Source organism: Neomonachus schauinslandi, chromosome 6, assembly GCF_002201575.2.
Source record: "Neomonachus schauinslandi chromosome 6, ASM220157v2, whole genome shotgun sequence".
NCBI classification, from domain to species: Eukaryota; Metazoa; Chordata; class Mammalia; order Carnivora; family Phocidae; genus Neomonachus; species Neomonachus schauinslandi.
Genome location: NC_058408.1, coordinates 114,062,573 through 114,074,544, shown reverse-complemented (window position 1 = coordinate 114,074,544; position 11,972 = coordinate 114,062,573). Strand labels below are relative to the sequence as shown.

At 48.7% G+C, this 11,972-nt stretch overlaps 1 protein-coding gene and 1 pseudogene across 1 annotated transcript in view; one reads left to right on the top strand and one right to left on the bottom strand.

Moving 5' to 3' along the window:
- Positions 1 to 11,972, top strand: part of ARHGAP22 (Rho GTPase activating protein 22) — a 169,080-nt gene that overhangs the window by 85,288 nt on the left and 71,820 nt on the right. The window lies entirely within an intron of this gene.
- LOC110589365 lies at positions 489 to 1,212 on the bottom strand (annotated as a pseudogene).

Here is an 11,972-nt window from a genome sequence, read left to right as displayed (position 1 = left end):
CCTTCCTTCCCTCCTTCCTCCCATTCTTTCTCTTTCTCCTTCCTTCCCTCCTTCCTTCCTTCCTTTCTCTTTCAACTCCTATCTGCCATACACAAGCAAGCTTCAAATAAGATTTCAAATTTCTTCAGTCTATTGTTTAAAAAATAGGAATCTTAACTCTACAGCCGTTATTCTCAGACTTCCCTGTGTTCCAGAATCCCCTGGAGAGCTTGTTAAAACCAGGCTGCTGGGCTTATCCCCAGACTCACGGGATTCCAGAATTCTGGGGTGGGGACTGAGAACCTGCATTTACAACCATCTCCCCCAGGTGATGCTGAAGCTGCTGGTCTGGGAATCACACCCTGACAGGTCAAAAGAGAACTCACAAAAGAAAAGAATACATTTCCTATTGAATACCCTCCTCAATGGCACTGTTTTCCTGCTTGTTGAGGACGGAGCCCTGCATTTTTTTTTTCTTTCTCAAAGATTTTATCAAAGGTCTTTACAGATTAAAATCCAGTCTCCAGATCCAGCTGCCAAAGGGACCCTGTTATGCTGTGGGTACATCTCTGTTCCGAGATGGGGGTGGTGGGCAGTATCTCATCTTTGGGTTCCACAATGCTCCCATGATCCGGCAGGGGCTTCTTAGGGCCAATCTTACCACTTGGGTCCCAGGGAAGCATGACCTTCACTTTGATGCCCAGCACACCCTGTCTGAACAGCACATGGTGCACAGCAGTGTCAACATAGTTGTTAACAGGGTCCCCACTGTGAATCATCAGGCCATCCACAAACTTCATGGATTTAGCCCTTCATGGATTTACCACGACCTCACCACCTTTGGCCCCACTCTCCACGCACACCATGGCAGGCCCTCCACACAGCGAAGCCTCCTAGGAGTTTGTAACACAGAGATTCTGCCTGGGCAACAGCACACAGACCTCTTGTGGCCACCTTTTTGGCACAAAGTGCCACACTGCCCTCAGGGAAACCAAACCTCTTCTGAACCACAGCAGTCAATTCCCGGATCCGCCGGCCCTTCTCACCAAGAACATTCTGCGTCCTGGTGGCCAAGATAATGATTTCTGTCCTGGTTGGCGTAACTCGGACCTCAACCCCGAAGTAGCCATCTTCAGCCAGCTCCCGAGGGAGGAACTTGTCCAGTTCAGCTTTGAAGATGCCATCAGCGACAAACTCCCCCTTCTTGGAAATCTGCATCACCATTTTGCCACCGTGCACCGTGGAAAGGAAAGGCGAGCCCTGCATTTGTATTTTGCTTTGGGCCCCACTAATTCTGCAGCCAGTCTGGAGCACAGTGGAAGAGCAGCTGCAGGGGTAAGGAGCCCAGAGGCTGTGTTTACAGGGATGAGTCTGGAATAAAGAAGGTGCCATCCGGGGCCATGGCCAATTCCGGCACTGTGCTAGGACAGACTGACGCAAACGGGCTGCCTCCAACACGGGAGGAGGCTGGAGGCCACCACACTTACCTGCAGCTCTGAGCTCCCCGCCCCAGACCCCCTCTCCACAATAAGCCTCTTTAAGGATAGAGTCCAAAAGCCAGACCCAGCACCTACTAGCTACGTGACCTTGGGCAAGTTGCTGACTTCTCTGTGGCTCAGTTTCCTCATGCATAAAATGTGGATGATTAAAGTATCTACTGCTTCGGTTAGGAATGGGGGTGAAGGAGTGGGTGGGACTGGAACGGGTAGCAGAGGGAGACTCAGGATGATGGTACAGTTAAGTGTCTTGACTGCGGTGATGGTTTCATGCAATAAAATTGCATAGTGCCCCCCTCAACACACACACACACACACACACACACACATGCACACACACACGAGTCCAGGTATAAGTGGTGGAATCTGAATGGGCTGTGTGGATCGTACCAAGGTCTGTTGCCTGGTTTCAATATTGTCCTGTAATTACGTAGGATGTTTCCCTGGAGGAGGCTGGGGGAGGGTGCACAGGACCTCACTGTACATTTACATTTCTTTGCAACTGCCTGTGAATCTAGAATTATTTCAAAATGAAAAGGTTTTTATTTTTTTTATTTTTTATTTTTTAAAGATTTTATTTATTTATTTGAGACAGAGAGAATGAGAGACAGAGAGCATGAGAGGGAGGAGGGTCAGAGGGAGAAGCAGACTCCCCGCTGAGCAGGGAGCCCGATGTGGGACTCGATCCCGGGACTCCAGGATCATGACCTGAGCCGAAGGCAGTCGCTTAACCAACTGAGCCACCCAGGCGCCCAAAATGAAAAGGTTTTTAAAAATACCTACCCACCCCACAGTGCTGTTGTAACATTGTGCAGCTGTAGCTTAGGGTAATATCTGTGTTAAGTGTTCCATGAAGTTCGACAAGTAGTATAACAGGGTGTCTGCAAGATCAAGAAACAGAAGATGAACTTGTTTTTAAAAAGTATGTTGGTAACCTTTCCAAATAGTATATTCAGTCTGCTTTTCTTCAACCACCAGACACCTTTTCCGATAAAATGCCTCTGAATTTAAAGCAATGGCTCCAGTTGTTCATCTTTTAAAAAGTATGACAATACCATACATTCTCCAGATTTTGTAACTTTTTGGACACTCAGTGGTGTGCTTGTCGATGGACATTGTTTCTTAGAAGTGTTTCATCTGACAATGCATTAAGATTATTATCTGAAAATCTGCCCAGCATGCTATTCAACAGTTTACTTTCACTTTTCCTGACTTTGTAGACACCTGCGTGTGACTCTCCCGCCCCTCACGAGTCTGCCCACCTTCTGTGTGGTTTGCCCCTCGCACGTCTGGTCCCAGACATGTTTGCCGACTGACTGAGTGAAAGACCACTCACCAAGGAAAACCTGCTAATTCCTCCAAGTGTAACTGATCATGTTCCTGGGGCAGCAACAGAAATTAGTTCCTCATGTTAATATTTTTCTGCAGGACACAAGCAACATGAGATTCTTTTTTTTAAGGTTTTATTTATTTATTTGAGAGAGAGAGGCAGGGGGAGGAGAAGAGGGAGAGGGATAAGCGGACTCTGTGCTGAGAACGGAGCCCAGCGCAGGGCCCAATCTCACGACCCTGAGATCATGACCTGAGCCAAAACCAAGCGTCGGATACTCAACCTACTGAGCCACCCAGGTGGCCCACAACATAAGATTCTTAAGGTGATTTGTTGAGTTTCTTTTTAGACAGGGAAGTGAGAAGGGTACCCTACCACGTATTGGCCTAATCTTCCTAACACCCTGGTGAGTGGACGTAATGTCCCTGTCTCACAGATGTGGAAACTGGCACAGAGGGGCGACTTGTCCAAGGTCACAGAACTAGTAGAAAGTGGAGTCCAGGCTCTATGCCGCCCCAGGGTGTCACCCTTACGCAGGCAGGTGCTAGGTACCAAAGCTCTGAGACATGGAGGGGCACAGACAGAAATTCCTCAGCTAGAGATACCGTATCTGATAGGGAAGAGGCAAACGTTCAGGAGGCACGCTCCGTGCCAGCTCAGAACAAAGATGTTGATAAAATTCTTTACAAGTGATCTCAGCGAGACTAAATCTCCGGATAAATTAAGATCAGGGGAGGAATGTAGCAGGGAATTAGTGGGGAGGGGGTGGTTGGAGGGCCCAGGTCACCTCCAAAAAGCCAAGCCCAGGTACAGAGGCTCCTCCAATGGGGAGCCTTCAGCTTAGGAACTTTCTTAGACAAAAGGCCAATCTTTAGTCTAGATCATTCCTACACCTGGTGTGGTCCATGGACCTGCTGCATTGGCATCACCTGGGAGCTTGTTGGGAATGCAGATTCTCAGGCCCCGCCCAGAACTCCTGAGACAGAATCTGTGTGATAGCAGCGTGTCCTGGTGACCTGTGTGCACATTCAAATGCAGGAAACGCTGCCTTCGAGGCAACCAATGCCCACGGACTGTGAGTGCCTGCAGGCAAGGATCACGCTTGTGTGCTCAGAGCCTGGTGCCTGGCTTCTGAAGGCGCTTGATAAATTAAACCAATGAAGGAGCAATAATTCAGAGCAGGAAGAGAGCTGAGAGTGGTGGTAGAGAGAGGCAAACAAGGACAAGAAATTGGGTCTAGCTCTCAGGCTACAAAGGGAGTGGCCAAGCAGGGCCAATTACCCAGGAGCGGACTCTGGCCCACAGGAAGAATGGTGTTTGGCTCATGAAATATTTTTCAAAGGAAAAAGTTTTACTTATGGAAAATACTGTTTTCGATAGAATAAATGTGGGTTGCTTTCTCCATAAGAACAGTGAGCAGCGGCTCAATAACAGGTCCCTCGGAGACAGAGCTAGATGGCTCTCCATTTGGCTAAAACCCCCACCACTCCCTAAGGTACCCCACCTGCTTCCTCCGTTCATCGTCCATGCCTGATCTCTCTATAAAGGTTCGAGTCCGTGAACCCTAGTGTGTCTGATCATAAGCTCAAACCAGAGATGGCTAGAAAATGATAGGTGTACGTTGACTGAATCATTTGACACTCCAGGCATTCCTCACGTGGGGTTGTGGTTAAGGGCGAGGTGTTCAGTCACTCTGTCTGAGATTCAGTTTTGTCTCGGCCTCTTCCCAGGTCTGGGGGCCTGAGTGAGTCACCTAACCCTCACGCTGCGGGCTCTTCATCTGTAAAATGGCCTCCATAGAAGCACAGCATAAAGCCCCATGCCTGGCACATGGTTAGCTGGAGCTAATTTGCAAGACATCAGCCCTTGCAGCTGCCAGAGCAGGATGACACACAGGTATACAGACAGGCATTTATTCCCTGCATTGCTAATATTTCCACATGAATGATGGCGATTATTCATTAATGATTACGTTAATATCAATATGTTCCCTATAAAGGTGTACCTATTCTATAAATGTTTAAAATTCAGTGAGGCTAAATATTTTATACACTTGAACATGTATACATATCAAAAGCCTGAAATAAAAACATAAGCCTATGAAATAGAAGCATTAAAGATATATTAGCAGATTAACTTAATAAAATAGTCAAACATAGCAGACCAATCCCCATGAAATCAAGAAAATTTTAATAATCACAAACACTTGAAATGAAATACTATTTGATGTTACTCTTGAGTCATGAGCCTATTTTTGTGCACATTTTTTTTTAGCTGTCACAAAAAATTTTTCACTCTGCGCTGGTGAGGAGAGTGCTCCAAGCTAAATTTCAAGCTAACTCCAAATATTATCCTTTGAGTTCTTCATCTTCAAATAATCCATTTCTCATTTGATACTTTCGAGATTTTTATTTTTGTCCCCCTTTTTTGTTGTTCTTAGCAGCGACTACATCTTTTAATTGATTAGTAGCTCTGGTTGTATTTCAAAAGAAGAGTTTCGGGATTGCCTTCATCTTCTCGAGTGTTCTCCTGGGTAGGTGGAGATCCTAGTGGGTCGGGTCGATGGATCGCTTGGAGCAATCTGTAGGCTGTTGGGTCTGAATGCCACGGGTTGGGAGGTCTTTGAACCAGAACAAGGGTTTATGGTGTGACAGAGTCACCTTGGTTTTCTGCCTCCCCTCTGGATGATGGAGAAATAGAAAACCACTTTCTAAACAAGTTTACTTTTACTGGATCCAAACTTCTACGGCAGGCTATCCTGTGTGTAAATGATTCCAATTTTTTAAAAAAAATATATCACAAAAATGCCCATAGTTCAGCACTTTTTATTTTATTTTTTTAAAAAGATTTTATTTATTGACTGAGAGAGAGAGAGAGAGAATGAGTGGGAGGGGGGACAGAGGGAGAAGCAGGCTCCCTGTGGAGGAGGGCCAACGTGGGACTCAGTCCCAGGATTCTGGGATCATGACCTGAGCCGAAGGCAGATGCTTAACTGACTGACCCTCCCAGGTGCCCAGTTAGCACTTTTTAAAAGCACATTATTCTGGGGGCGCCAGGGTGGCTCAGTTAAGCGTCTGACTCTTGATTTCAGCTCAGGTCATGATATCAGGGTCAAGAGATAGAGCCCCACATGGAGCTCTGTGCTCAGCTCGGAGCCTGCTTGGGATTCTCTCTCTCCTTTTCCCTCCGCCCCTCCCCCACCATGCTCACATGCATGCATGCGCTCGCGCTCTGTCTTTCTCTCTCAGAAAAAAAAGAAAGGAAAAGAAAAGAAAAAGGGAAAAAAAGAAAGAAACGCACATTATTCTGGAATACCAGAATGTTAAAAACTGGGGTTGCAATCAGTTAAAAGACTGCAGATTTGGAAGTTCTTCTGAAGGTCAGTAACAGTTCTCTGGGTCGCCAGGGCACAGCTCGCCCTGATGCTTTACTAAGTGCGAGGAATCAGAGCTGGGGAGGCCAAGATCTTTATTTGGAAATCGGGTCTTTGCCTATGCGATTAGTTAAGATGAGGTCCTGAGTAGTGGAGGTACTAAGTCCAGTGACTGGTACCCTTACAAGAAGACGGAGATCTGGACTCTCAGACACACGAGGCAGAAGGCCCTTGAGGATGGAGGCAGAGACTGAATTGATGCAGCCATAGGCCAAGGAATGCCAAGGATTTCCGAGTGACCCCAGCAGCTAGTTCAGAGGCCTGGAAGTCCAAAGGCTTCCCTAGAGCCTTCAGAGGGAGCACGGCCCTGCCTACACCCTGATTTCAACCTTCTTGCCTCCAGAGCTCGGAGAGAACACATTGCTGTTGTGTTAAGCCACCTGGTCTGTGCTAGTCCATCACAGCATCCCTAGGACCAATACAGTCATGGAGTTGGAAGGGAAGCTGCCAGAGCCTCAGGCCCTTCTCAGCAGGGCCTGCTTTCGCTGACCTTGAATCCAAGCCACACTGTTAGGAGCCAAAACCCAGAAGACCTGGCTCTTTTTCCTCCCTTCCTGCCCAGTGGGTGGCCCACCTTCCCACACCCCCTCTCTGCCCGGCTCTGGCACCCGGGCAGCGTGGTACTCCAGCCACCACACCTCAGTCCCCAGGCCCGCAGCCTCCCCCCGTGACTTCCACGTGCTGGCTGTGATCGAGTGGAAAGAGCAGAGAGCTATAGGAGTCCGAGAGAACCAGAAAAGAATGGGCTTTTCCTAGCTGTGAGCCCTGCCTTGGAAAGTCACCCCGTCTGCCCGAGCATCCTTGGATGATGATAATAATGGCCTGGATGGGCCTTGGTAGGGATGCACATTGCAGGTGCTCCATATGTGTGAGAACCTCCCTCCCTCCCAGGGTCAGAAGAGTTGAGAATCCCAGCATCCTGGAGAGCCAGGCTTCTCCCGATGGGCTTGGGGCAGGACTAGAGTAGGTGGAGATGGGCCAGAACACACCCTCCGTATGCAGCTCCTTCCTCTGGGGGGAAGAGGCCTGGCGAGGGAGGTGGGAGACACCGGTCCTCATCACAGATACACAGGCCCCGGGCTGAGAAGGGGCGTGCAGAGCGGGAGGCTCTGGTCTGGTTGCCTGTGTCTGGCACAGAGTGGTACCCCACAAATACATGTCAAAGGACAAATGCTGCAGCAGGAAAGAACAGTCCAGCAGATGTGCCAGAGGGCCGGCGGGCCAGCCCACCACACAAGAGCCTGCGTGGAAGGAATGTGCAGTGCAGAGATTTCTTTGTTTTAAGTTGAGAGAAGCTGATCTTCTTTGTTCTGTGAAGGGTCACTCAAGTGGCCCTCTTGGATATGCAAATGCCTGACAAGTGTCCTGGGATCAGATTGTAACGGGGACCTTTTGTGGCTGTGGGTGGTGAGTTCTGTTTTTTTATTTTTTGAGCGGCTTGGCAAAGATTGTGCCTTTCTCTGGCCTACGGCAGACAGGGGGATTTTGCTGGGAGAGTTGGTGGAGGAGAAATTTGTGGACTGATTTGCACCGAGAGCCCAAGTTTTCTGGAAGGAATGAGATGGTTCCACCCATAAAGTGTTTTCACACTTTTTTGACAACAAGAAATAAACATTACATCCCACCCCAGGGCCCAGGCACACGCTGAAGCAAAGGTTTCACAAAACGGCTTTATTCGCATATGCAGTGTCCAGTGGCATTTTTAATTCTATGTGATTCTATCTCATTTTTAAAAACACTGGTCAAGACCCACTGAGTTGATTTCATGACCCCCTAATAGATTGAGCCCATACTCTGAAAAATGCTTCCTGGTTTTGGAGTTCAGGAGATCTGCTGCGTGGACCAAGGCCAGGCTGCAGGAAGGACTCTGAGGCCGTGGAAGGAGAGGCCTTGAGGGTAGTGAGCCCCATCCAGGGCTGAGGAACTAGGGAGGTGAGGAACGGTGGCCCTGGGGGCTTAACAGATACCAGAACTGCCTCTGACCCAGCTACCTGAGACCTACTGGTCCCCTGGAAATTGTGTAATTGTGTGTGTGTGTCTGTGTGTGTGAAATCTGACAGAGGAGGTCTGTAGAAGCTGGTGGATGGTCTCCCCAAGTTGGGGGGCATGTGCCAGAGATTCTGTGTGTCTCTGGAGAGAGATATGCCCATGGGGGCATATCTGTGATGCCCAGCAGCCCATCCGCACACAGCTGTAATCTTGTTGCCCCTACTGCAGCCAGCTTGGGAGGGGACCGCCCCAAGCTCACCATCTTGGGGCAGCCCAGCACCCTGTGGGAGTGACCAAGTGAGGGAATCCACAGTCGTACCCCAGAGGCCCTGAATTATCTGGCAGGGAGCGCTCCCGACTGAGCAGGATGCTGAGGCCTGGATGGAACACCCAGGACGAGTTACAGAAAGTGGCCCTTCAGTGGCCCTCTGGGACATGCAAAACCCTGGGGAATAGAGACTCTACCCATCCCCACATCTATGCTTTAGGTGCATGGCCAATGCTAGCTTCTGCTCAGTAGCCTGATGGGCATGGGATAGGAAGAAGTGGCCTGGACACTTGTCCACCAGAACGGAGAAATGGGAAGCCGAGCTGTCCTGCATTTTCTCCTTCAACAACTAGGTGGCGGCAACAAGCACAAGTACTCCGTCCCCTTCCTAAGGACTCTGCATCCCCATCTCCCTCCTCAGGGGTAGAATTCTCCCACTCCAGCCCCTCCACCTGCCCAGCGCCCCATCCGCTAAGAAAGGGAAGGCTGTTGGGCACTGAATTTGTCTCAAGCTCTTTTCTTAGCACCCCAGTTAATCCTCACAGCCCTTCAGGACCTTCAGCCCCATTCATTGCCCCCATTGAAGGACTGAGGGTCATCCAAGATGTTGCAAATTGGAATTCAATTCAGACAGCCTTGGCATCCATTTCAGTATGGTGGCAAAATACAAGCCTGGGCATCAAATCACCTGACTGCCTTTCATGGCACCTCAGCTGTCCGAACCCCAGGGGTTCAGCCAAACCTGTTTCTTTTTCCTATGGCCATGCAGACTATTTCCCAGCCTCCCCATCCAGTAAGACAAGTCACATGACTGAGCTTTGGACAATGGAATGTGGGTGGGAGTGCCGATATAGGCTGCTCTCAGCCCCTAAAATCCCAAGGTCTCCCTGCCCCCTATTCCCTCCTCTGACAAACAGATGGAGAGGATCCAGAGGACGACACCAAGGTCCTAGGAGGAGCCTGGGTCCCCAAGTGACCACATGGAGCAGAAACCCCTCCCCCTCTTCCCTTCATGCTGCTCTACACGAGATGGTGACCGGAGCAAGAGAGAATGTTTATAGGGTTAAGCCACTGACATTTTGCAGTTGTTTGTTACAGTAGCAAGCATTAATTACCTGATTAATGAGCTCGCTTTCTTATCTGCAAGTTGGGGTTATCAGCACTCCTTCTCAGGGTTGTTGTGTCAATGTTATACGTTGTATGTAAATCGCCAAACCTGGGGGCTGGCACAGTGCAAACACTCAAAGGCTCACCCCATGAGGTCCCTCCCCTGCACTATCAGCAGCCACAACAATAATGGTGACAACAGCAAGAAGGGCGTGTTAAGCCCCAGTTGACAGTGCCATGCCTCTAGCTAGGTGGACCAGACAGCAGGTGGGCCAGCTCCGGGTGGAGGGTCTCATCTCCTGTGGCATGTGCAGATGCTAGGAGCCTTCAAGGGTACATAGGTCCTGTCTCTGCAAATGCTTTGTCTCCTGGAAGTCTACTCTAACTGTGGAGACACACCATCAGGGAGGATCTGTAAGTGGGATGCTGAGCTAAGGGGATCATACACACTTAAAGTGACAGATGAGAGTCACGCTGCCTTCTCTTCTCATTACTAGCTGTGGGACCCCAGGTAAATCACTTAGCCTATCAGTGCCTCAGTTTCCCCATCAGCAAAATGTGGATGTAATACGGTTCTTGTGGAGATTAAGTTAATATATGTAGAATGCTCAGAACAGTGCCTGGCATGCCGCAGGTGCTCAATGTGCGGTGCTCTTCCTACCAAAGCAAGTATCCCACTTAGTACCTCCCGGTCAAGCAGCTGAGACCACCTTCAGATCCGAGTGTGTGGAAAGGCCTGATGCCACAGTCTCCCTCGAGGAGGTGCTGCTGCAGCTGTCCAGGCCCCTAGGCAGGGGGCAAAAGCCCTCACGACCAGGGCTGTGGCCTCCCGCTCTTTCCCATGCTGCATTTCTCCCGGGGGCGGGAGAGGAAAGAAAGAAAGGCAGAAAGAGCAGGTGGGGGCAGGGGTGGGGGTGAGACTCCAGGAAAAGACAATGGGCTTTGTAAAATCCCTCTCTGGGCAGTCTGGCCAAGTTCAATGGCTGCAGGCCACATGAACAGCAAGAAAAATGTGGCCCAGGAATTTCTCCCCAACGATTCCCCTTGTCTTTCTCTGTGGGAATTTGGAGCTGCAGACACATTCCTTCCATGAACAACGTCCACAGCAGCTGAAGACCCATTGGCCAGAGCTGGGGAGCCCGGCTGGCCAGCACCTCTGGGGCCCCACCTCCAGTGCCACCCCCACCCCCAGGAGTGGGCATGGCAAATGTGCAGGAGAACGGTCTCTCGTTGGCCGACTTCAGAGCCCACTCTGACCTCTGCCCAGCACTGCACACACCTCTCAAGAGCCAACTGTCTGGACAGTTTGTGCAGCTGCTTTTTCCCAATCTGTCACCCAGAGGTGGAAACTAGCCATCATGGACAGAATTCCTACCTCTTCCAGCCTCTTAGAGATGGGAATTCACTTTTTTCTAAGCCAAGTACTTCCTGGCTTAATACGAAACAATTTCCTAATGCTCTAAAATTCTTTTAAAACAGAGGGCTGCAAACTACATAAACCCACAGGCCAAATATGGCTTACCACCTGCTTTTCCAAATAAAGTTTTATTGAAACACAGCCACACCCATTCATTTATGTACTGTCTATGGCTGCTTTCATGCTATAAGGACAGAGTTGGGTAACTGCTGTCGAGACCATGTGGCCTGCAAAGTTTAAATATGTTTATGATCTACCCCTTAGGAAAAATTTACTGACTCTTGGTTTAAAGTAGAATATATTACATTCACTTATTTACTTATACTCTTATGTTATTCCACAAAGGATTTGAGATGGCTTCTAATGAGAGCACTTAGTATAAAATGAAGGTAACACAATAGAAATAATTAAAAAAAATATAAGGACCAGAGAAAATACAAATAAAAGTAGAAAAGCAGGGGTGCTTGGCTGGCTCAGTAGAACATGCAACTCCTGATCTTGGAGTCATGAGGTTGAACCCCATGTTGAGGATAGAGTTTGCTTTAAAAAAAAAAAAGTAGAAAAGCAAAATCAGCACACACAAGCATGGATGTGATGGCCTACCTTAGGGCCTTCATACTTGCCAAAGCCAAACTTTAAATTTTCTCTGAGCTTCCTGGCAGCCAAAGGAAAAAAGACAAATAGGAGTTAAGTCTCATTAAAGGAAAGGAAAAAGCAGACCAGACCTTATGGAATCCACAGCCTTTTCTAGCACAAAGCAGTGTAGGCCTGCTTCAAACAGACTCTACCTTCCCCAGAGTCACATCCTTCATTAAAAAAAAAGAAAGAAAGAGAAAGAAAGAAAGAAAGAAAGAAAGAAAGAAAGAAAGAAAGAAAAAGGGAGAGAGAGAGAAAGAAAAAAGAAAGAAAGAAAGAAAGAAAGAAAGAAAGAAAGAAAGAAAGAAAGAAAGAAA